Source organism: Glandiceps talaboti, chromosome 14 (genome assembly GCF_964340395.1).
Source record: "Glandiceps talaboti chromosome 14, keGlaTala1.1, whole genome shotgun sequence".
Lineage (NCBI taxonomy): Eukaryota > Metazoa > Hemichordata > Enteropneusta > Spengelidae > Glandiceps > Glandiceps talaboti.
In genome coordinates, this window is record NC_135562.1 from 7,425,544 (window position 1) to 7,452,186 (window position 26,643).

At 33.1% G+C, this 26,643-nt stretch overlaps 1 protein-coding gene across 2 annotated transcripts in view; it reads left to right on the forward strand.

The window, feature by feature from the left end:
- The window catches only part of LOC144445460 (neurocalcin homolog), a 158,496-nt gene that overhangs the window by 103,987 nt on the left and 27,866 nt on the right, over window positions 1–26,643 (forward strand). The window lies entirely within an intron of this gene.

Below are 26,643 nucleotides of genomic sequence, written 5' to 3' on the forward strand. Positions count from 1 at the left end.
AGCTACTTTAAACTTGCTTGCCTTTGTGCCAGATTCGTTTAATCAATATTATCGTTATTTGATAGAGTATGGGTTTTAAAACGAAAGAAAGTGATATTTATTGATTCGTTTTCTCAAGATTGAAAATCTGGCAAGTCTTTAACAACTATAATGCTAAGACAATTTAGAGAAATATAAAAGAATTTGGATGGTAAAAGTTTTATTTTCAAGAAAATTGTAGTAATCTATAAATGTGATCTTCCTGTCATGTGGTCATGTGACATCTGAATTGGTGGCCATTTTGAATATCATCTGGGCAGGATGGAAGCAGACAGGGACATTCTTTACATAGAAATTTTTGGATGGCTTATGAATTGTTTTCCTTGATTTTAAAAAGCACTGATGTTTTATTTGTGCAAAGCTGCGGTTTTCTTTAAATAATTAAAATAACTACACATTTGTTTGATTTTTCAAGTCCATACCAGATTTACATGAAACATGGAGCCTTGCAATCACAGTATTTGAAAATATATTGTTGATGGTTGATCTTGATCATGAAAACTTGCTTTTCTAAAATGATTATATTTGTACATATTTTTTCTTTCCTCATTATTCTCACCCAGGAATTAAAATGTTTGATAGTTACATAGGGTGTCTAGATTGTAAGGCAGTAAGGAAAGCTGTTAGTGTTCTCCACACGACTTTATGAAACCTGTTCTCCACATGACTTTATGAAACCCATAAATCTACACCTTAAATATGTAAATGAGGCATGCCAGTGCAATTAAAATACTATTACGTGGTGCAGTAATGAAATTTTGACAGTCTAGTGTAGTTAATATATGAAATAATGCAATAATGGTATACATAAATAACAATAAATGTCAAAAATACAATTATGATATATTATGTAACATGAATCATAAAATAGAAAAAATGTATATTTTCATTAATCATGCAGTGCCAGGCTTAAATTTATCTTCTATGCTTTACAAAAGTGAACTGATTGGTTACCATTTTCTATTGATTTCAATTGGTTTTCAGCATGTCACCTTATTAATTTGGTAGTCTAGATACAATGTTTAGTAGTCTATGTGTCCTGGACTACTGCTAATTTGGTAGTCTAGATACAGTGTTTAGTAGTGTACATGTCCTGGACTACTGCTAATTTGATAGTCTAGATACGATATTTAGTAGTCTACGTGTCCTGCACTACTGCTTATTTGGTAGTCTAGATACAGCGTTTAGTAGTGCATGTACATGTCCTGGACTACTGCTAATTTGTTAGTCTAGATACAATGTTTAGTAGTCTATGTGTCCTGGACTACTGCTAATTTGGTAGTCTAGATGCAATGTTTAGAAGTCTATGTGTCCTGGACTACTGCTAATTTGGTAGTCTAGATACAATATTTAGAAGTCTATGTGTCCTGGACTACTGCTAATTTGTTAGTCTAGATACAATGTTTAGTAGTCTTATGTGTCCTGGACTACTGCTAATTTTGAGCCCTGTTGACAATTCTAAATATTTTTGTCCATTGATGTTTATATACTGGCATGGAAAAATTCCTTAACTGAAAATTTCAAAGATACCGATTACAATGCCAGTTTTTCATATATATAGATTAACACAAGCAATATACACGTCCATTGTTGCCAGGGGATACCAGTAAATTATCAAGTGTAGTGCTATGAGATAAACGTGACAGCCAGATAATGATACCAACAGCTGTTGTCAATGGTTTTCTCAGTCTGTCATTATATTTTCATCCAAATGACTGAAAGCATGTATTATTGAATTCTAAGGCTGAATTACACAAGATCCAGGTAAGGTGACTACTGAGGACATGTAGTCTGGCAAATTTTCTCTCTTATTGAGCATGCAATAGCATTAGCTACATACAAAACTTAATTGAATGCCTGCATCGGTACCTATTTAGAGCATTTGTTTTGAGGAAACGGCAAATACATTGCATAATAATATTTAAAGTAAAAATTCTAGGTACTTCGAAGGTGAACAAGTTTTAAAATGACTATTTTGTACTGTGGCTATGAAATTCTCAGTACCTGAAATAGTATATGATAGGTACATCATAAGAATAATGAACATTTGATTTCTTGGTTGACGCCATAATTTCTGCTCCACGTGCATTACCATAGACACATGTGAGAATAAGTCAACCTTCTTGTTCTATTTTGACCCTCTAGCATGAAGTAAAATACTATCGCAGGTACTGGGAATTCTGTATCCTGAATAAAATCTAATGCATATGTATAGGTCTGGTTTGAAAGTTATTTGATTTCACCCTATTACTGTATTTAATGCCAGTGTGTTATGGTTAACAACATTTTATTATGTGTGTACTCAGATATTATTTGCATAGGTGTGTGCACATGCTAGTGGTATTGTCACCGACAGTGCAATACCAAAACCATTATTACCTGTATGTAAATGTATACAATTGATGGTATGATTTTTGGTTGTACAAGAAAGTGCATGGGGAGGAGGTATTTGCACTTAGTGCTTGCAGTGTTTTCTGATGCACTAGCTACACTCATGAAAGTACATCCCCTGAGAACACTGCAAGCACTCACGCAAATTGATGAGTATACCACACTTGCACTTGCATGTCATAGAGTTCTGCCATACATGTAGTATACTGGTTATAAAAGGCACCAGCAGGATCTACTTCTTTGTGCAGAGTTCATATAAACATCTTGTATTTCTCAGTGGCATCATGATAATTCTATTCTATCTTACACTTTACATGTATACCAAGGAAGATCATACCCATCAGGATCATGGTTAATACCCCCGTTTTTTTTAAACATAGATCACAGTTGGACTGTAATGTAAGCATTATTGACGATATGATTGACTGGTGGGTGGGTGGGTGGGTGCATGGTGACACCTTAGAGTGAGAGTGCGTTCAAATAGAGAGTTGAGACTGGTCAATGCATATTTGTACCATGGTTAATCCTCTTTCTCCCACTTTGTACTTACTTATGTATAAACAAATACCCACTAGGAAGTCTGTAAGTTATGCCATGACAGGGCGCCCTCATACACCAACCCTGCCCACATCAGTGAGAGGAGGCTGGTGAGGGCAGAATGACACGAAGTATCTTACAGTCCTACCTCCTAGGGAGACAGAGGATGGCAGGGATATGCTTCTCAGGCAGTATCTATAATTCTGTTGGTCAAACAATTTAAACAAGTCTGAGGGTTATTCTTCCAAAAACATTGACACAAGTCTGACGGTTCATGATTTCAAATATTAGATGCATAATTTCAGCAGCATCAACGGTGTTCCTAATAAGTTGCATATTTTATGGACTCCAGTCCATACCACAGACCTTGAGGCTGTCATATTCGATAATTTCCTCTTTGCATCACTCCAAATGTAAACATGTACATGCAAGCATATATAAAGCAAAGTGGCTGGTTCCTGTGTCTCTTCTGGGAAAATGGATCTGTGAAACAAAAGGTACAAATGACTGTTTGTGTGTAGCTGATGTTCTCGTCTCTGCACTTGGCGATAGGAGTTTGTAATTTCTGAGTGCTCTCTTGACAAAAAGAAAATTACACTCCCATCTACAGCATTGACTTAAAAGATACCAAACTTGTCACTTGGCACCATTTGAGCTTATAGGCCTGGTTTGTTCATTTTCAGTAAGTGAAGTTCCTTTCTAGTCATAAATCATTAACTAAAGCTAGAGATTGCAGCCTATATAAGCTCTCTGGTGAAAAAAAAATTCTAGGGTGAACACTAAATGTTGATATTGCGGTTTAACCCCAAGGTTGTGTACATGTCCTTTCTCCTCATGTCACAGCAGTTAATATAAATTGAACTTAGTCAGTGCATTTCTTGAGGGAGATGTGAGTTGTATATTGAATGTGCTGTTGACTGCAACTTGACTCTGACTTGCCACTCCATCAGAAGCACACAAATGTCTGTGTTGATGACACATGAGATTCTTTCCAACAGTACGCATCCCCATATTTCTTATTTTAAAAACATCCCTCTGGTCACAAATTCCGTATACCAAAGAAATTTCCTTAAACATTCCTTTATTCCATTTAGTAATTTCAATTTTAAATACCAAATACTTTTAATTTTAACTTTCATGTTATCCTAGATCTGTTATCTTATCTTACTGTCACTTTTTACTTGCTGTTGATCAACACTATCACAAAGTCTGTAAGTTTAACCTGTGTCATTGAGTTGTTTTCTTTATTTCCTTTTATTGTTGTTATCTTTGTTTTGATTATTGTATTTGTCATCTGTTTTTGGTGTGTAACTAAAAATGATTTTCCCTGTGCATACACTATGGACAATAATGTTATTTCTATTCTATTGCATTTTGTTCTATAATTCTATTCGATTTATTATACAATATCATATCCATTCTATTCTATATCATATTTATTCTATTCTATTCTGTTTATTCTATTCTGTTATATTTATTATATTATATTGTATTGTATTGTATTGTATTGTATTGTATTATATTATATTATATTATATTATATTATATTATATTATATTATATTATATTATATTATATTATATTATATTATATTATATTATATTATATTATATTCTAGTACTTGTGGACAAAATTGACTTCTAATTAACATGTATGATATAATTTGGACAGAGTGTCTTATTAACAATTTTCAGTGAAATTCAATATATTCTTAATTGTCTGATCCAAAAAATACTACCCCCCTAGTTACTGCTATTGCAGCTTAAATGTGTCTTACACCTTGTAAAATCCCTTTCATTTAGAAATTAAACCTTAGATTGTAACCATTTTTAATTGTTTTTCATAGATGATTAATTCTTTTTAAAAATAAAAAACAGGACTAAATGTAAATGTCATTGCATTTCACCTTTCGCTTGATATTATCATTAAAAATACATAATACTTTATACATAGAAACGATTTAGACCCAAAATGGCGGAAATGATCGGTAGTGAAACGTAACAAAATTACTTGCCTGAAGCAAACTCCACCATGCCATGAATACTAGAGTTACCTATTTCCCTGAAGACACTTTATAAATATTTATAGTGTGTGTACTTTTTGCAGTTTTCTTGTAACATTTCCAGGATGACTATCAAAACGCTACTTTTAGATATTGCCAAACAATATTATCCAGGCCTTTCGCAGGTACTCACTTATTCTAAAGGTATAATATTGATATGTACTCTTGTTTTGTTTAGTAGTAATCAATCAATCAAAAGACTTTGTATAGCGCCAAAATCCAATACGTTGTAATGTTCTAATACTTCTGTGGCGCTGAACAGGAACAATGGTAGATCATTGTAAAAAATTGGAGAAAGCTCTTTCAAACATAGTGTTTCCATTATGACTGATTGTATATCTTATACTTAGAGAACAGGATTCTAAAGGCCTTTCACATTCACTCATTGTATAGCTATTTATTATTTAGTTCTTCCGATTGAAAATCCGACATTTTTTTTTTCTATTTTTAGATCCCTGAAAAATGGTAACCCTCTCCCTAGCATTACATTAGGTTGCAATTACTGTGCACTGTGTAACAACAGAACTATGATGCATGCAACACACACAGAACAAACAAACCACACAAACCTATTTATCTTAACTGTGCTTGCACCAACTTCACAGCATATTTAATTTAAAAGGACAGTAGTCGTCTAATTTACCCATGCATACCTTGGGGTCCCATGCTACAAAAATATACCTATGGTATGGACACTCAAACAAACTATGTCTGAACACAAATTTACATGATTTGCGAAAGATTACACTCCTGCTTGAACTCTATAAAGTACATGTAAGCAAAGTTAACCCTTTCATGACTAGAGACGAGTTTTAAATAATATGGGGACCCAATTTATATGAATATTTTCATAATTACGGGTAAGAGTTCATGTGTACATTTTGTACATACATGTTGTGGATAAGAAAGTAATGCATGTGTTTATCAACAAACAAAAAATTACTTCACCTGGACATTGAATAACCACTGAACTTTAGTTTAAGTATTTCATTTTGAACATAATTTTGAATTCATTAAAAGTGAGCTCTTCTGCATAGAAGATAGATACTCATACATAATTTGTTTCGGTTATGAGATATCGTGGTATAAACATTTATGGGAAACATTAGTTGGATTACAATGTACGTAAAATAAAAAAACACTTTCATTTGAACATTTTCTATGAATTACTGTAGGGTAAATGAACTTTTGTTAGAAACATTAATCCATGAAACAGATAACATGTAACTATGAAATACCGTGTAGTATATGTGAGAATAAATGTTCATGACTCCGTTCATACTTAGTCATGAAATTTCTACTCACAGAGTCAAAGTTATTTGCTTGCAAGAATCGTTTAAATCTGTGAGTAGGAATTTCATTTCTTGCCGTAGTACATGTTGGAAAATTTTCTGTGAAATATTGGTACAGAAGAATTAGTGTTGGAGTATTTTTGTTGGCAACAATGCTTTGAAATATTATAATAATGTACTTTTATTGGAAATATTAATCAATGAAATATTGTTATTAATGTACTTTTGTTTTCAAAATCAGGCTATGAAATACAGCTTTGGAAGTATTCATGAACTTCTGTTGGCAACAGCAGACAGTGAAATATCCTTGTATAAACTTACTTAATTGTGGACAGGATGACTTATAATGTAGTTGCATCATTGATAAACCCTTTTAAACAGGCATATTGTAATCAAAACACATCCTCTATCACACAAAGAGATATTTGTATACATGTAGTTCCATTAAACTGTTCTTGTTTCAGTCTCTTAGTTATGAAATCTTGGAGGCTGCATGACTATTTTTGATGGTAACAACTTGTGAACAGGATGACCTACGTGCACAGACACATCAAATAATGTAATGGAAACAGTTCAACTCTTTATACTCCAGACTTATTCAATAAAATGCCTCATTTTGTATCAATCTGTACTATACAGGTACTATACAGGTCTGTAATTTATATGCCAGTATCATTTATCAAATCTCAAGTTGACATGTATATTTTGATGGAAACAGTCTGAACAAGTCTGAAGGCATGCACTATACTTTGTACAGTGTTAACAACTCGCAAAGTGAAAATCCATGTAGATGTATGTCCTTTGTGGAAAGCACTTACTTAAGTGAATTAAAGTTTTTTGAATATGTTTAGTATAAAAACAATCTGAAAATTCCTCATTGTCCCATTTTGAAAAAGAAAAAAATCAGCATTTACTATGTAACGGTGAATGCACTTTAGGTGTGTGTTAATCAATACAACTGCTCATCAGTCAGACTGCAAAAATGTAGTATAGGCTGTGAAACATAAAGTTCCATGAGTATGTCTTTTATACATATTCCAGTAAAAATAAACCATGTCATGTATTTGTCATATATTCTACTAAATTTTGTGTTCTTTCAATCTGATTAAAATGTAGTAATCAGCTTGATTCATTTATCAATCTTTATTTCCCGACTTGTCATTTATTTTTGCTGTTATCTTTCTGGGTTGCACATCCCATCAAACCGATTCCTACATCAGATTTTAATCTGCTTGCAGGAAGAGGCAACAGTAACAACAAATGACAACATATGAAGGAAAGAAAGGTGGATGTAGATACCAATACAATTGTTAATCCTTCAGATTTTACTCAGATTGATGTTGAATGTGAAACCAAATACTAAATCTGGAGATCACCTTTACATTACGAAGTTAAATGAGGTTCTTCCTTTCTATGCATGTGCATGGTTGTTCCGCAGTCATCTTTTGGTGAATATGGTTGACTGTAAAACAAAGAGTTACATTTGTATGGCCTTGCTACAAAGCAATTATGGTGATAGCATGACAGTAGAACAACCCACTCAAGTGTTCAAGTAGTAAAATCTAATAATCCGCAGGTAATCCTGGAGTACCATTGTCAGGTGATGTTTAGTGTAAGACAAAACATCAATTTAGATATATTTTTGACATAATAAATGTCAGGTCATAAAAATGTTAAATAATATGAATTAATAATGACTTATGGTCACTGAGTGACATGCAAATGTATATTATGTAAAGTCAACAAAAATGAGTACATCAAATATGTACAAATATAATGAAAGAAAGTGATCTGAATAATGTTTCTTTGGGGGAAATCCAGAATACCTAGTATGTAACCTTAAATAAATCTCTGCAAGCCGCCTAGGTAATCTCGAGTATTCATGTTCATCCAATCTACAAAGTATGTATTTATCCGTTCTTGTAACCTGGATTTTTTTCAAATTCACGTGATGACTACTCAAACAGAAAATTGCACATGGATGTATTTTTCACATCACAATTATAACTTTTGGATAGCATCAAATGGGTTCATTTATTATGTTGGAAATTTCATTTGCATGTGATTTTTCTTTGGCAATCTCTTTAAAATTGACATGATGACCAAAACAGACATTCCCAAATGGTCATAGTTGTCTTTATTTACCCAATTTTACACCGTACAACTCAATATAATGATTCAATGCAAAATCTAATCTGCATTTTGTTGTTCTCAAGATAGTTTTCTATTTAAAAAATGAAGAACTGTACAGACTAAAAGTAGATAAAATTATAAAGTTGCCTTTTAATAGAATTCCTCTTAATTATCACAGTTTTTCTGTAGGCATAAAATCTTATAGATTACTTGTAGTTGTATTTAAATTCACAGTGTCTAGTACCACCATAATGCCAATAGAACTTATCGAAGGGGACTGTGTGATTTATATATGGAAAAAATGTCCAAAGAAGATAAATATCGCAGACGATGTCAATCGTCATTGCAGTGAGGAGCGGCTAATTGCCACCATGGTGGTACTACATGTAGACTCGGCTATTTAAATGATATCTGAATATAATGATACTTTTACTGTGAAACGTAAAGTTCCATCTGTATGTCCTTGTTTGATGTCTTATTCAGCCATATCTGTATATCATGATACTTTGACTGTGAAACGTAAAGTTCCATCTGTATGTCCTCGCTCGATGTCCTTTTATCCGGTTTCACTTTAAATAGCAGCATCAGTAGTGCATTGATGGTTTCCTGATCAGTCTCATTGATACTCCAGTCCCTAGTTAATTAAGTGCCTGTTGCCCAGTGAGTATTACTCATTACTGCTTGTCATCTTATATTGTCAGGGTTCTGTTAACCTTTATTGCCTAGTAACCAGGGAGCAAAGACTCTTTTATCTCTGAATAGAAATTTGACAGGTTATTCACATTTTGTCTGGAAAATGTTTCATCATCTCAGTCATCGGTAATGTTGCATAAACTGCAGTTACTGTAGTGTGTTTGCGTCCATTTTTTAAATATTCAAATGTCTCTGTTTTCTACAAAAGCATATCCGCTAAACTCAGGTTTTTTTCATCCATATGGTATACCTGGATACAAGGTACATAGATGTGTGTTATGCCATGTCACTTGCATCCTTTCTGTACCTTTTCACATTCCCATTGCATTAGTGATATCTTGATAAGGATTACATGAAATCATTCTTATTCTGACCCACTTTGCCAAGCAACTCGTTTCCACACCTAGATTTTAATCATAGTCAGAATTAGGTCTTTGAATATCTACTCAATGGTATCAGATCTCACATTGTCTGAAAAGTGTCAATCATGAGTTAATTTGCATATTTATTAGATTTATCCATTTATTATGTATGACAACATTGAATGTTCTAATTATACTCCATGGAGTTGTCCTGTTGTATATATATAAAGAGTACAATTTTCAGTTCAAATAACTCTCTATGCTAATAGAACAACAGTACAAAATACTCTTGTTATATAAGAATGCAGACCTTAAAGCTTTCGTAGACATCACATCCATATTGCCATTAGAACGGACGAAATGTAATTTAACAGTGCATTAGAAATTCATGAGCGCAGTTGCTTGGGTCAGTTATGTAGTCAATCATCCATTTAACATATCACTTCCCTACAAACTTGATTGTTTGTGTATGGCACAGTGATTCAGCCATCAAACATCCTGCTTCCCCCAACAAACTTTGTTGTTTATGTCTGGCACAGTGATATATTTTCTTCTGTGAAACTGCAAAATTAAACTAAAAGTCTTGTTCTTTCTGTTGTAATTGAGAATACATAATATTACTAAACTGAATGAATTTATAGTCATGAATATGTATTGTTCATCTAACACACATACATGTCTGCTGATGCCCATGAGGCCACACTGGTCCAATATTAGGGCAATGCTATATCAGAGAAGAATACTTGCGTTTTTTATTGCCAGTCTTGTGATGTGAAATCATAACACGATTCCAGAAGCCAAATTGTACTAAATGATTTTATTTCCAGGAGTAGTGTTTCCTTTAAGGTATTTTTATTTCCTTCAACTGAAGGAATAGATAAAGTATAATTATAATGTAGAAAGGGGGAAGTCCCCTCAAGTCATTTTTATTTACTCAGCTGAAGAAATAGATAAAGTATCAGAATGGCAAGTCCCCTTTAAGGTGATAATTGTATTTTCCTCAAATGAAAATACTAAAGAAAAATGGTGACAAGTCCTCTTAACTCTTTTATAGTTTTCTCAACTGAAGAAATTGATAAGTATATTTAACTAAAAGGGTGATGATTCTCCTTGAGTAATTTGTATTTTTCTGAACTGAAGAAATTGATAAGGATCAGGTTAGCAAGTCCCTTTAAGTCATTGTATATTTCCTATACTTGAAGAAATAGAGAAGTATGTTAATAAGTCTGATGGACGCTCAAGGTGTGTGTGTGTGGGTGGGGGTGGGGGGGTACCCTTAAGTCATCTGTAATTTTCTCAACTGAAAAGGTGGATAAGTATCAGGATAATGTCCCTGTAAGTCATTTGTCTTTCCTTTAATTGAAGAAATATATCGGTATGTTAATTAGTATAAAAGTTAACTAGAAGGGTAATGAGTCCCATTAAATCATTTGCAATTTGTTCAACAGAAGAAATTGATGTGTCAGGATAACGTCCCTGTAAGTCATTTGTCTTGCCTTTAGTTGAAGAAATATATAGGTATGTTAATCTAATAGACACTCAAGGGGTGATGAGTCCCATTAAGTCATTTGTAATTTGGTCAACTGATGAATTTGATGTGTCAGGATAACGTCCCTGTAAGTCATTTGTCTTTCCTTTAACTGGAGAAGTATATTGGTATGTTAATTAGTCTATTAGACGCTCAATGGGTTATGAGTTTCCTACATTTGCAATTTGAAGAAATTGATAAGTTTGTGTTGGCCACTAGGTTGCTTCCAATCTAAGAAATATAAAGTGTGATGTTACCAAGTCCTTTCAAGTAGCTTGTCTTTCTATTGGCTATGTAAAGTATTGAAATAGAATGCTGCATTTGTCCTTAAAATTACAATTCTTACGGCATTTTGCTGTTTTGTATAAACACAATAATATCATAATCCTATGACACATACAAATTGTAAATGCCAATGTGGGCTCTTGCTGTATTTAAACACTTATACTTGCAGTATTTTCTGCTTCACTTTCACTTATTAATGTTAATATATATGTTATATATATATTAATGTTCCTGTAAGTATAACCACAGAGAACACTGCAAGTACTCACCATACAAATATATAGAGAGAGTGTATTACACCCACATCATGGAGTTCTGGTATAGAATACAGCATAGTCAAGGTATCAAGTTTATAGGAAGACATTCTGTACTCTCTGCTCTCATTAGAAGGTCATTGTGGCACCATCATACATGTAGTCATGATGAGACAGTGAATGATGATTTTCAAACCAAAAATCCATTAACCATTAATGTAATATTAGTCATATATCAATATCAAACAGACCATTTGTTGATAAATACAATATTCTGTATATGATATGATCTCTGTCAGTTTTCCTGCATCCAGAAAATCGTGTATGAGTTTTAAAAAATCAATAGTAATAAATCGCCAGAATATACTGAAACTGATGAAAGAAAAGTAATATTTTGTATTGTAGCACTATTCATATATTTGTAAGCCACCTGCTGAAAGGTTAGCATTCTGATGTTAGAGATGTGACAAGAGTGTCTCTTCCACTCAAAAGTATTTCATATTTATAGTGATGAATGAAACTGTGCCTGTCAGGATATTGATTTTATGTGCCTACTTGTATTGAAATGCCAATGTATCATCATATGCTTATGTTTCCATCTAAACCCTACATATCTTGGCATTGTGACTGTTATACCAGCTGGTGTGTCAAGCTTCATATTGAAAATGAAAGTGGAGACAGAAAGAAGTTAAAAATGTTTCAATCAGGTTGTAAATTTATCAAATTTAATGTTTCTATACATATGTCCTACATATCTTGGCATTGTGACTGTTATACCAGTTGGTGTGTAAAGTTTCAGATTTAAAATGAAAGTGGAGACAGAAATAAGTCGAAAATGTTCCAATCACGTTGTAAATTTATCAAATTCCTGTTTCTATATATGTCTTACATATCTTGGCATTGTGACTTATACCAGTTGGTGTGTAAAGTTTCAGATTTAAAATGAAAGTGGAGACAGAAATAAGTTGAAAATGTTTCAATCACGTTGTAAATTTATCAAATTCCTGTTTCTATATATGTCTTACATATCTTGGCATTGTGACTTATACCAGTTGGTGTGTAAAGATTCAGATTTAAAATTGAAAGTGGTGACAGAAATAAGTCAAAAATGTTTCAATCGCGTTGTAAATTTATCAAATTTAATGTTTCTATATGTCCTACATATCTTGGCATTGTGACTTATACCAGCTGCTGTGTCAAGCTTCATATTGAAAATGAAAGTGGAGACAGAAATAAGTCAAAAATGTTTCAATCACGTTGTAAATTTATCAAATTCATGTTTCTATATATGTCTTACATATCTTGGCATTGTGACTTATACCAGTTGGTGTGTAAAGTTTCAGATTTAAAATGAAAGTGGAGACAGAAATAAGTTGAAAATGTTTCAATCACATTGTAAATTTATCAAATTCCTGTTTCTATATATGTCTTACATATCTTGGCATTGTGACTGTTATACCAGCTACTGTGTCAAGCTTCATATTTAAATGAAAGTGGAAACAAATATAAGTTGAAAATGTGTCAATAAGTAGTTTTGAATTTATCAAATTCATGTTTCTATATATTTATACCAGCTGTTGTGTAAAGCATCAGATTTAGATTAAAAGTGATGAAATATAAGTTGAAAATGTGTCAAAAGTCATAACTTTATCAAATTTAATGTTTCTATATATGTCTTACATATCTTGGCATCGTGTCTCTCTTTCCAGCTGTGTAGTTAAAAGCTTCAGAATTAAATTGAAGGTGGTGAAAGACAAATGTTGAAGTTGGAAATGTTATCAAATCGTAACTTTATCAATTAATGATTCTATATGTCTTTCATATCTTGGATTTGTGTCTGGTTTAAATTACCCAGCTGTATCTTAAATTTTGAGATTTAATTGAAAGTGGTGTAATATAAGTTGGAAATCGTGACTAAATATGTATTTTCATGTCCATATGTGCACACATATTGGCTTTGTGATTGTCATTACAGGTGCAGATAAAAACCACAATTATAAAGACAGTGTCAATTAAGTTAAAAATTTAAACAAAATAATTATTTTTCGAATGCCTAGTATTTAACCCATGTTAATACAGACAAGGATAAGTGTATCTAAAGTGATCATATTGAAAATCTACAAAAACAATCAGAAAGCTCTTGAGATGAACTTTATAAACAGGCAAAATTGAAAGATAGTAGGTGATCCCAGAGAATTTATTCATAATAACCATTGTCAACTGCAATCATTTTGATTCCTACCCAATTCAAATTATAGTTGGCAAAACATTTTTGCAGCCCCATTCTTCAACTGCCACCTATTTTTACGACACACTAAAAATTTTGCAACAAAAAATATTACAGTTGCAAAAAAAGTATGGAAAGTATGCCAAATCAACAAAAAATGTCATGAAAATGGTTCATGATAAGTGTACTTGCACGACTCTAGGACTAGAAAAAATCACTCGACACTGATAATTTTGCACTCAAAAATATTGTCGACAGAAAATTTTGCCAAATAGAAAAAAAATGTCATGAAGATTATTATACGATTCAGAACAATACAGATGAATTAGAATTTTGTGGTAGTGTTCATAAATATATACAGGAGACATGGTAAAAAGTTGAGAAAAATACACAAAAATAAAAAATCGGCCTACCGACATTAAACCTAGTTGTGATGATAATGATCAACATATTTCTTGTATTATGTTATGCCTATGTGTATTTTGTCATCACCGATGTATGCCAATACCCCAAACTGTTTATCAGCGAACTATCCAGGAATTTTCCCAACCATATGTGGTTGCTAAGCAACAATCTGTCAGCTGGACAGAGGAGATGGATTTTACATTTGACTTGCATTGCTTTAGATTTTACACCATGTTGCTTTGCTATAACCAGAATTACGTACGGGTAAGACCTGACCTGTTTCTTCACATACATTGTGATACAATAACAGAGTTATGTGCGTCATACATATATTTTTAGACACGTATAGTTGACAGAAATATTCAAATGTTTACATTAGCCCTATTTCTGTACATTATATTTATTTTTCCAAATGTTTGCATGTAATATATCATACTTTTACATCAAAATTTTCAATTCATTTCTCTTATGCTATTTGTTAGAATCACGATTATTTTCTCCTAACATTCTATTTTTGCCCTAATTAACGTTTTAAATGACCAAGACCTGAAAAGCATATCCCCAGAAACATGTTTATATACATATACCATTATGACCACTCACATAGATAGATGAATGTGTATATATACAAGTATACACACTCACATGTGAATTTATATACATGTGCTGACTGCACCATACAACTTTTTAATCAAAGGATTTGGTGTCAGGTTAGGATTCAAATTTAGGAAAAACAGGTGCCTGATAGAGTTAAAGAAAAGTTAGTCCTAAACAAAATAATGATCCTGGTAATCATTACAGCTCCACTAACAAATAGTAATCCAAAAGCATGGGATTCAAACAGGTGGGAATTAAAGGAATAATGATGGAATGTAATTTGATTCTCAGGAAAACTTTTCTGACATACTGAAGGGCAAGAATAGTTGAAGCAAACAGACTCGGGAACATGGATATTACTTATTAGATTGTTGTGGCACACCCTATTGTATTAACTAGTACATGTACACATTTTAGACTAAATATATAACACCATACTGGCTTCATATTCATATTTGCTTCAAAATATGTTACCATGTATATGTATTCAGAGAGTTGACATTTTTATTTGGGCAATGGAAATATTATTTTATATGTTTAAAAAAATGTTTTTTAAGGTCGTTTTATTTCCAAAAGCTGTGGAAGCATAGGTGAAAAAATAAGAAGAAAAATGAAAATTGTCCAAAAAAGAGTATTCTTGTGTAAACATAAATATTAAGATGAATTTCATGTTAATAAATCGCCTGGTAAAAACCACTAGTCAGCACAAAAGGTAAACTATAATTTGTGACCAAAGGGTATACTTAAGTCATTACCGTGCACTTGCGGTTGATTTCCATACAAGAGAGAGACAGTATGTCTTAAAAGAATGAACTAGAGTGGTTGTCTGAACAATGAAAATTCTGAAGTTTATTACAAATAATTTACCTTTTGGTGACTTTAAGGTTGGTTTTATAGCCATTGAATGAGACAGGATGTCTGAATGAGGATGTTGGATTTTCCGCAGTAATAAATATTCTGATGTAGAATGTCAAGTAATGTACATTAAATTAAAGTAAGTTCGATGTTGGTTTTTATTTCTGTGGAGTATTGACTGGAGTATTGACTATGAATCTAAAAACAAACAAACAGATAAATTGGTCTTAAAGTATAAAGCATTGCAGTATATAAATATACAGCGTACGTTATTGTTACCATAGTGACTGTCTTAGTGAGTCACAATTGTAGGGTTAGAATACAATGTACATCACATGTGGGAATGTCTACACAATTTGGCCTGCAATTTTGTCAATTTACACCCAAAACTATAGGGTATATATTGTAGTTTCAAGTTGTATTTGGAAGTGGCTGACTATATGCGGTCTTTCAGTGTGTTTGTGAATTTTGCAGCAAATTTTAGTCAATGAACTGCATGAAGATTTCAATTAACAAGTGACAAATTCCCAAGCATGAATAAATTCATGCAGTTTATGTCTATGGTATGAATAGAACTGAACTAGGTAATTTAATAGTAAGATATTCTTGTAGTGTAAACCCTTCAGGGCTTATAATATCATTGCTAAAATTCACAACTCATAATTTCTCCAGATGTAGCACAGTTGATAAGTTTATTCTTAGGCCTAATAAAAAAAATTACGTGGTTCCGATTACACTCAATTTTTAGAATAGATGGGGTACAATGTAGGTCGATTTTTTATTTTATTTTATAATATATTGTTGTTCATGTGTGTCTAGTTCCAGTTTTCCATTGTTTTCCAAATGGTTGCCTTGATATTGGTTTCTTCCTATCAAATGTACAGCCATTACAGATTGGAAGAACAGTTTTATATTGTCTTTTTAAGTTGATGTCAGTTTCCGCATCCACTATTTCTCGTGAGACTTCACAATTTTTGCAATTTTATTATTTGTCTCTCGAATATATTTTTTTTAAAGTTTAGGTTTGGCAGTGAAAAACTAGGTGGGGTCAGGTAACCGGAACCAAACAATTATTTTTTTTAGGCCTTAGCACATCATTTTGATCAAAAATTTAAGTAATCATATCACATCACATCAGTCTACTTCATCTAAGAGATGACACTTATATGACCATTTGCATATTAAAAATCTAAGGAACCATGAGGAATGCTGTTCTTGTCATCCTGTTTTCATATCACTTCATAACCGACTTTGTCTGAGAGATGACACTTACATGCCATGGTCATTTGCATAAATTTGCATATTTTGATGCTTGTTTGGGAGCAGACCTAACAAATTATTCAAATACAAAGCCAGTTGAAATGCTGTTTTTGTCATTCAGCATTCATATCACATTACATTAGCCGACTTTGGCCATGAAATGATACTTGTGGTCATTTGCATAAATTTGCATATTTTGATGCTTGTTTGGGAGCAGACCTAACAAATTATTCAAATACAAAGCCAGTTGAAATGCTGTTTTTGTCATTCAGCATTCATATCACATTACATTAGCCGACTTTGGCCATGAAATGATACTTGTGGTCATTTGCATAAATCTGACATTCTGTTGTTTTGGATCAGTGCTAATATTACGATTTAAACTTATAAAAACATGTATATGCCTTTCTTGTCATATCACATCATATTAGACACTTACACAGTCATTTGTGTATTTCCATGGCAATTTGTATGGGATCAGCACTAGCATTGCGATTTATATGTAAAACCAGGTGGAAATCGGTTCTTGTCATCCAGAATTCACATCACATTTTAAAGCTGATTTTGTCTGAGATATATCACTTATTGTGATTTGCATAATTTCATAAAAGTGTATCACCACCAGCATTGCAATTTGATATAATAGCATTAGGGATGCCGTTTTTGTCATCCAATATACACATCACACCATATTAGCTGACTTTGAGAAATAACACTTACATGCCCATTTGCATAAAATAATGACCATGCAATATTTGGGGAAAAAGACTAGCAGTGCGATTTAAATGTAAAACCGGTTGCCGGGAATTCCATTCTTGTCATCCAGGAAATCCCATTATCCTAATACCATCCAGATGCTAATCATGATGGATTGGATGAAGTGATCACTATGAATACTATGATAATGCATCATGAAATGATCACATCTCACTGATTTGAAATGACAGTTTAATTTCGGGAAAATTATTGAAAAGTGATACAGCTGCCAATCACAAGTATCTGATAGGAGTCTTAAATACAACATAATGAGATAACGATACTATGATGGTGTATATATATACACTGGATATGGCTGTAAAATTCTTGCTGTGCGTCATATATAATCAATGGCAAAAAACCTGAGTAAGCAAAGAGATTATTTGTAGTCCTGTAAGTACCATACGTTGGGGCAATTGATAGCTTTCAAAGTCTGACGTTTCTAACAACAGCTAAAAATAAACTGTGATGGTTTCAATGTACCAATTACCTACATTGCAGTATTCAAGGTACCAACCAGGAATATGTGTATTCGGTATTTTTTATTTCATCAGTATAACTGAGTACAAAAATGGCACAAATCATCAACTAATTTCATACCTCAACAAGCTTTTTCAGGAAGTTTGATTCATGTTGCGATTAGAATTTTTATGTCAACACGCGAAATGGAAAATTTTGCCTTTCAGTTAATATATTCTGATTTTTAAAAGATAATAATTTGATATGATGATGTTTTATAATATTGCACCCATTTTAAAGGCACAGTTCTAATTAAGATGAAAACTTAGGTATGAAAGACAGGTATCTGATACTGAGCAGTTAGAAAATGTATGTCCTGAACAGGGCCGACCACGATCAGATATTAGAGATTATTTAAAATATGGTAGCCCAGTATTTATCTATACCTAATAGTACAGTACATATGGCATTATTCACCTGTCTTTTTCTGCTAGTGATGTACCTAGCTGGAAAACACAATTTTCCTCATAAAATAAACACTGTCTTTTTTTGCCTGAAAGGTCATGAACATGGTACATTTGTATAAGTGTCTGTGGTGGTAAATTTGTTATCATCACAATCAGTTGTATAGGCTGTACTCTAATGATTGTCTAGTTCCCAGTTTAATGGAGAGATTAGCATACTAACAAGTCCCATTCCCTCATGGCTGATGAAATTGTACCGAAATCTTGACATTGCTACACAACAGGTAGCTATGACCAATCTAAATATATCTTGAGTTGTGGCCTTGGGGTATTTTTCTATTAGCGTGAACTAAGTGACTTGACTGTGTCCAATCTCAAAGACAGCTATGCATATGAATAAGGGTATGTTAATGTTCTGTATTTATGGCTTGATTTTCTTCATTTACAGTGTCTTTCTCACATGCCCTTGGTTACCCAGACACTTGTCATTTGGGGCTCTCGCTTAAATGGCTTTCACTCCAGAGAGCCTGGGGAAAAAGTACATAAAAAGAATGTGACCTTCGCTGTTGGTTATAATTAGGATGCACTAATTATACAAATAGGTCATTGATGGAGTTTGTAATTGTTATATTGTTTGAAATTAACAGGCATCTGTTACTCCAGACTGTCATGTGACAAGTACTTTAATTGGCTGCGATTACACTCAGCATCGCATTCTTTACAGTGAACTTTCCATGATGCCTACGTCCAAACCGAAAGCAGAAGTCACGTAAATTTTCTTTATTATTTCCCCACACTCTCTGGGGGTAACAGCCATTAAGCGAGAGACCCCAATGACAAGAATCGGAGTAACCTAGGCTAATAGTCAAGTATGTGTACATGAAATCTCATGAATATATAATTATGTAAAATTGAGCATATGTTCCTATAATTATAAACAGACATTTCACATTTAAATCGAGGATAAAAAAAAGTAGAATTTTAATTCAGCTAAGCACAGTTCTTGTATTTGATAAAGTATTCAACACAATAATGTATGTATGCCAGGTGTATTTTCAAAAATAAAAAATCCTCTGCAGTTTTACTAAAACCAAATTCAAACTTGAGTATGAGTTCATATGTGAGATGCAGAGACACATACATGTATGTCGTAGTATACTTGTACTGATATGAACAAGATCAGTATTTGTACTGTTGTGCTTAATTGCATACAAACGGGCAATTGTGAAATTTACTGTGTGCAAATGATAATGTGAGCATACACAATTCATGCAGAATATAAAGTTTGGGTTTGTTTTTTTTGAAAATCTGCTGTTTCGGACAAAGATACGGTATATATGTCACGATAATAGGATTGGCATATCATGGGTTTTTTGTTACATTGTCAGTGTTACAATATACCAGGGATTACTTGCACCAATGCGCATATTAGGGGAATTTTGCACTGTACTGCAATATTGAAAAATTATTGCATACCTACATGCAAATGATATGCAAATGAGTGAATAATTACTTGTTGTACATAGAAGTGTGTGATCACAAAGTATCATTTTTGTTGAAATTTGCTGTTTCAGATAAACATATCTAATAATAACAGAAAAACGTGCCATTTGAGTGCCAGTGGGGTACTTTTGCGTATTTGCTCTCATGCTTGTAGTGTTTTCTGCTGCACTTTCACTCGCTATGCTTGTCATAGTATGGCCGCAGAGAACACAAGTATTAGTGCAAATACATGTACCCCGAGTACAACACACTTTCAATTGTACGTCATATGGTTCTGTTGTAGTGCTATAGTGACACAGCATTTTGTATACAAAAACACCCTTTTTAGAAATTTCAGAAACCCTCCTGTGTGAGGTCAAAGCGTTGGTAATACAAGTGGACAACTAAACTTGTTCTTCTTTCGAATTCAAATTCAACTAATATTTATCATATCCACGTCTCCAAATGAGTACTTTGCAATTTTTATAAGAAATTTCTCTGAATATTTTTACACATTTTAATTTACTGCCTTACAAACAAGGACATGCTTGTATTTGTTCAGTGTTTTTTCGACTAAAAATACACTCCAGTTGTCTAGGTAATTAAAATCCAAAATAAATAGTCATATCTATCTCAAGGATCCATACGACCCATGTCAACAGCTCATACTATAGAGAATCCATGTATATTTAATATGGTGATAGAATAGGAAGAAATTGCAATGTATGTATGCCATCAGACAATATAATTACTCGTCACCATATTTCATTCTGTCATCTGTTACCCCCAGTGTTATTACGCAAACATTTGGTAACATTAATATGACCTTACTTGATAGAACATTCCTGATGATACAGAGAATCTTGGATAGATTAATTTATCCAAAGGAAATGAAGGGTCGAAAAAATGTCTACTTCTGGAAATTGGTTGATACAATAACACACAGCAGACAAAAACCATAGGCAGATCTGATAATTGTAGGTTGCCATACGCCTTGGAAATAAACTGTTTGAACTTTCAATGTTACTTTAATTTATTCAAGAAACTTCAGACTCAATCTCAGTTAAAATCGAGAAAACAATTGGGGGATGACCTTTGCAAATTATTGCAAGAGAGGTCAAAATGTACGAAAAAAATCAAGCCATTTAGAGTCCAATATGGCCGCCATCAACCGTATTAACTCTATAGGGAAATTATAAAGATTATCGGTTTCTTTGAAAATAAGATTGTGAACCCCTGAATTTCTTTTACTATTTCAAATGTACCAGAAGCAATCTTCAATATGGCATGCAGAGTTTGGAGAGATTTTAAGAAGATTTGTGATTTTCTGTGTGGAAATTCATCCCTGAGGTGCATTTGACCTTAAAATATGCAAAGTTTCTTGGAAACGAATGTGGTTGGTTTTGTTATCATGAAACAGAATTTGAATATTTTGAACCATAAAAGATTTTATTTTCTTCAAAGTTTGTAAGATACTGCTTCCAATTGATACTTGCTTCTTTTTAGCACGTTGTCAGTTTATTGCTTGTATCTACTGTATAAATGTAAGCCATAATGCACATGAGAAGTTTGTTTTTTTGAAATACAAAAAATACAAAAATCAAAAATGTTAGAAAGTTTACTAAATCCTATATTTCGAAAAACATTAACAATATAAGTATACTATGTGCAATAAAGTTGGTCTAAACCTTGGTTATACTAACATTAGATCAATTTTATGAATTTGACATTGAGTGTCGTTTTTTGGACAAGAAAGTAGTTTTCCTCATAGACTACAATTAAGTGGCAAGCTGAAGGGGAAGTAATGATGTTTAAAAAGCCTATTCAGTGGTATAAATCCAAAAACTACACCAAAATGCACTTTACGGCCCCATTGTACATCAATGAAAATACACTTAAATGGCCTTCTTGTAGCCAAACCCAGTACTCTGTGAGGACAAATGAGCTGAAAATGATTTTTTGTTTCCTTGTTTTCTTCAAATTGCTTTCATTTGGGTAGTTAAATGGTTCCACTGTACATGCAAACAATTCTGAGAACTCCGTAAAATAGAGCAACAATACGGGTAAAGAAGTAGTTTGTCTGATTTAAATAGTCTGTGAAGTAAATGTGACAAGTCAAACAATACGCGTAGTCCTGGGAAGGTAAATGTAAATGAAGAAAGAAGGATATTTATTGCTCGCTCTCAATTTATGTTCTGTGCGTGTGAGTTACTACGAACGCTGTATTAATGCAAGATTTTAAAGGTGTTTATCTTAAACTGAATGTGTCATGAAACTTTCTCTGCATAATTCATGCTGTTTGTCTGCTATCAGTAATGGTTACGAACTCACAATGTGAACAAACTTTTGACAGTTTATCTGTCAAGAAAAAGTAACTTTAAGGAAGAATTTTTTTTTTTTACAAGTTCAAGGTCATGACTAGAACAAGCCATTTAATGGGAAACACAACAGGGTTGTAGATAATAAGGTTGATTCTCCGGTGAAAAACCTAAAAACTTGTCCTCGGCCCTTTACTGTAAATAAATAGTAGGACCCTGTTGGGTAAAGTGTAGTTATTTTGTCCTTGGATAAATAACAGAGGGTTACCCCAAGTGTCTTATTATTTACAGTAGGTTTCTGAGGATTTGTCCTCTAACTATCAGTTAACAAACTTTAATACAATGCCAACAATCAACTTTTGACATTTTTAGCACAATTGAACTGAGGTTCAGTAGGGATCGCCCGGCGTCTGTCTGTCTGTCTGTCTGTCTGTGTGTGTGTGTGTGTGTGTGTGTGTGTGTATGTGTGTAAACAACTTAAAGTCAAAAACCACTGAACCGATTACCACGATATTTGGTGGGTCCATTACCTTGGGTGTCTAGTTGGGAAATTGTTCAAATCAAAATGATCGCATCACAGATGTGTGATTTGGGTCAAAAATGTGATTTTTGGTCAAAAAACTTAAACTCAGAAACTACTGGGCAGATTGGTGCGAAATTTGGTGGGAACATTCTTAAGGGGATGTAAAGTAAGATTTGTCCATGACGGGATGATTCCATCAGTGATATGCAAATCATTCTGGAGGTATTCATTCTGGGGTTTTTTTCGTTTGCAGAAGAGTCATCAGCATTGAATATAAACAGCCATCCAGATTCATAAATATCTAGAAAGAGGCAAATATGGTTAAATTTACAGAATGGACATTCTATACCCCAGGGAACCCCCTAACAAAATTGTGAAAAATTCTGAAATTTTAGCATCTGCCCAACAGATAGTACACTCAACTCTGTTAGCAATGGCATTTAAAATTAATGGGTACCATTTTCAAACAATTTATTTTATGTTATTTTTTATTCAAAAATACACTTTTGACATTTTAGAATAGCTACAACTTAATACAAGATTTACATTTACAAGAATAACCCTGCCCTGTATGTAGGGTGTGATTGCATAGAATTACAGAAACCAAGTAACTATTAAAAGGTTAATACTTGGTATAAACTTCCCAGAAAATAATTTATGAGACGACTAATTCTTTATAAATATATTTTGTATTAAAGGCTTAAGCTGTCCTTCTTTATTACTTCAGAGAGTTAGATTAGCAAGATCATCATTCAGTATTTAGTGTGCGTCTCTTTGTAATCATATCCACAATTTGTACTGTTTACACACTCGCATCTTCTTGTCACCATGACTATAAGTATTTTATCACCATTCTAATGATGTCCTGTCTCTTCTGGTTATCTTCAGAGACTTGTCATTTTCCTTGCCAATTTCTTACATTCAGGAATCATCCCCAGCAGTTCCGGATTGATTCCCAGCGGTCCTCACTTGTAATCAGTAAAATGTGTTTTAACACCAAATTATAATTCATAGCTTGGAAATTCAGTTATGCATTATGTATTTCTAAGTTGGAATCAATGAACCCAGACTGCGATATATTCAGAAATATTATAATTTGGCTTAACTGTAGATGTAATCTTTCAACACCTCCTTTATTACCGACAGCTTCAGTGTTGAAATTTTCAAATTAGAAGTGTTTTGTGTCTGCATTTTTTTATTGTGAACATCCACGTCGAATGTTCAAAATGATTTTAAATTTTACTTGGCTGCAGATATAACTTTCCAACACCTCTTTAGGACTGTCGGCTGCCATCTTGTCTTGTCTTGTCTTGTAGAATCCCCCTTTCAAAAGAAGCACCTCCAGCAAAGTATGGATTGCCTTTATTGATAACAATTTTCAATTCAAGATTACTTGGTGTGCATAAATTAAGGATGTCTATTGCCGTGTAGCAGTTGTCTTGAAATGTTATCTACACAAACACCTCTGGGTCCCATGCTATGAAACCTATAGCCAGTAACCTAAGATGGTCAAATGGAGCTTTTTCTGAGGAGAACTTTACACAATTTACGTAAGACTTTGCCACAACTTGAACTGGAGTCCTGCAAATAAGCAAAACATTGTGGTCAGAAGTAGGGATAGCGTGTAATTAATGATCAAAATGCTGCATATCAAACAAAAAGCACTTTGTCCAGACAATTAGTTATTTGTTAATATTTATCATGTTTTTGTCAGTAATGGAGTGTGTTTTCTTTCAATTTATTCACGGCCTAATCCAAGTATTGTTGTTTCATCACTTGCTGTAAATGGATTTTAAATTTGAGTCATTCTGTTTGGTTTCTTTACACATTTTTTTAAAATCCTGATTAATTTTACCCAAAGGAACAAATTGTCAGCATCACGTTTTAATTTTAATATTAACTACAATATACATTAAGGAATGAATGAAATAATAATGTCATTTATAACGCATCGTTTTCATACAGCCTTCAATGATTGGATTAGATTGTGTCACATGGTATGAAATAGTAACCCATAGCGACCATAATTTGCATAGAGTTAGGCAGTAGTCGTGTTCTAGTTGCCCTAGCATAGGAGTCTTTTTGGGTGATTTGCATGGACTGTGGAAGAATATGTGCCTGAGAATATGATGTGTTATGAAACACTTATTGTCTGACCTTATTCGGGCACTAGTCGATGTCATATTACTCCTCTCACTGTTATGTAGCAACTGGTTCCCTCAACTTTGAGACTCAAGAAATAGTTACTTTATAACAGCCCTTGTGGTTAAATAGATGTCTATCAGTGCCATCATAGCCAGGCAATAAGTGTAAACATGTTAGTGTTCACAATAGCTAGCTCACATTTGTAAAGATAAAAGTATACAAACAAATACTTATGAAGATTTCTACAGCCCAAGTCAAAAATTTTGTGGAAGCAAATTCCGAATTTGGGATTTGCAAGAACATGTTTACTGTGCGTTTGTAATAACTGAAACCCAGAATCGTTATTCATTCTCCTATATACATATTAAACTATCAATGGTACCAGCATTATATCCTGAATTTATTGACAAATACTTCTATGGCAAATAGCTTGGTCTCCATGACACTTGTGGAGTCATGAAGAGCGTATGGTTTAGAGTGGTTGGCTTGAAATCTATAAGTTGCTGGTTAAGCCTCTTTGCTGTTGTAATTTCTGAATAGCTAAAAGTCCTTGCGCAAGATATAATGAACCACTATTGTGCCCAATGAACACAGCTGTATAATTTTGGGACCTTTTCAGATAGAGTTTGCAATGTGAATGCTTTAATTCTCAGTACCTGAAATAGAATATTACTGCCTAGGTTGCATCATTAAAATAACGAACATTCAAATTCTTGGTTGACACCATAACTTCCACCCCACACACTACACATGTATTACTATAGGTACACGTGAGAATAAGTCAACCTTCTTGTTCTATTTTGACCATCTAGCATGAGGAAAAATGCTATTGCAGGTACTGAGTGTTGTATGCACTTAAATGGATTGTATGATCCCAGGGGGTTGAAGAAGTAGAAATTTTCGAAATATTAGCAAAAATTAGATTATATCAAAGAATTAATGTGTTTAGTATCAATACAAAAAAACTGGTTGCTTTGCTTTTATTGTCTTTTTGAGTTAAAGGATTTGGGTTATAAGTACTAATTGCTGTGTATTGTTTTATTTAAGTCGTTAATTTGTTAATTGATATGTTAATTTCTATGTTAATAGCAATGTTAATTGCATCATTAGTGAACCCTATAATTGCAGAAAGTAGTGGAATACAAGTATCTCAAAGAGGTGCAAAGCATGGGGCATTGACCACATTTGAACATTTTTTTGTGCTCTATGTGGGGGGGGGGAGACATTTGCATTTCAGTAGACATTTCAATCAGCCGACAGTCACTGTCCCCATATCTCTCTCTCTCTCTCTCTCTCTCTCTCTCTCTCTCTCTCTCTCTCTCTCTCTCTCTCTCTCTCTCTCTCTCTCTCTGCAAAATATGTCATTATTTCAAAATTAATCCTTCCTTCTGGTGTACATTTGACTTGAAAGAATAAATGATATTATAGAGTTCACTTGAAATGTTGTTTAATGCAATAACTATGTATAATTTATATTCATAATACCAGCAACTTTGTTTATCAAGAATGTCACCATTATGTCAATGAATATATGAGAAGTGGATGTCACTATAAACATTACAATATACTAGAGACT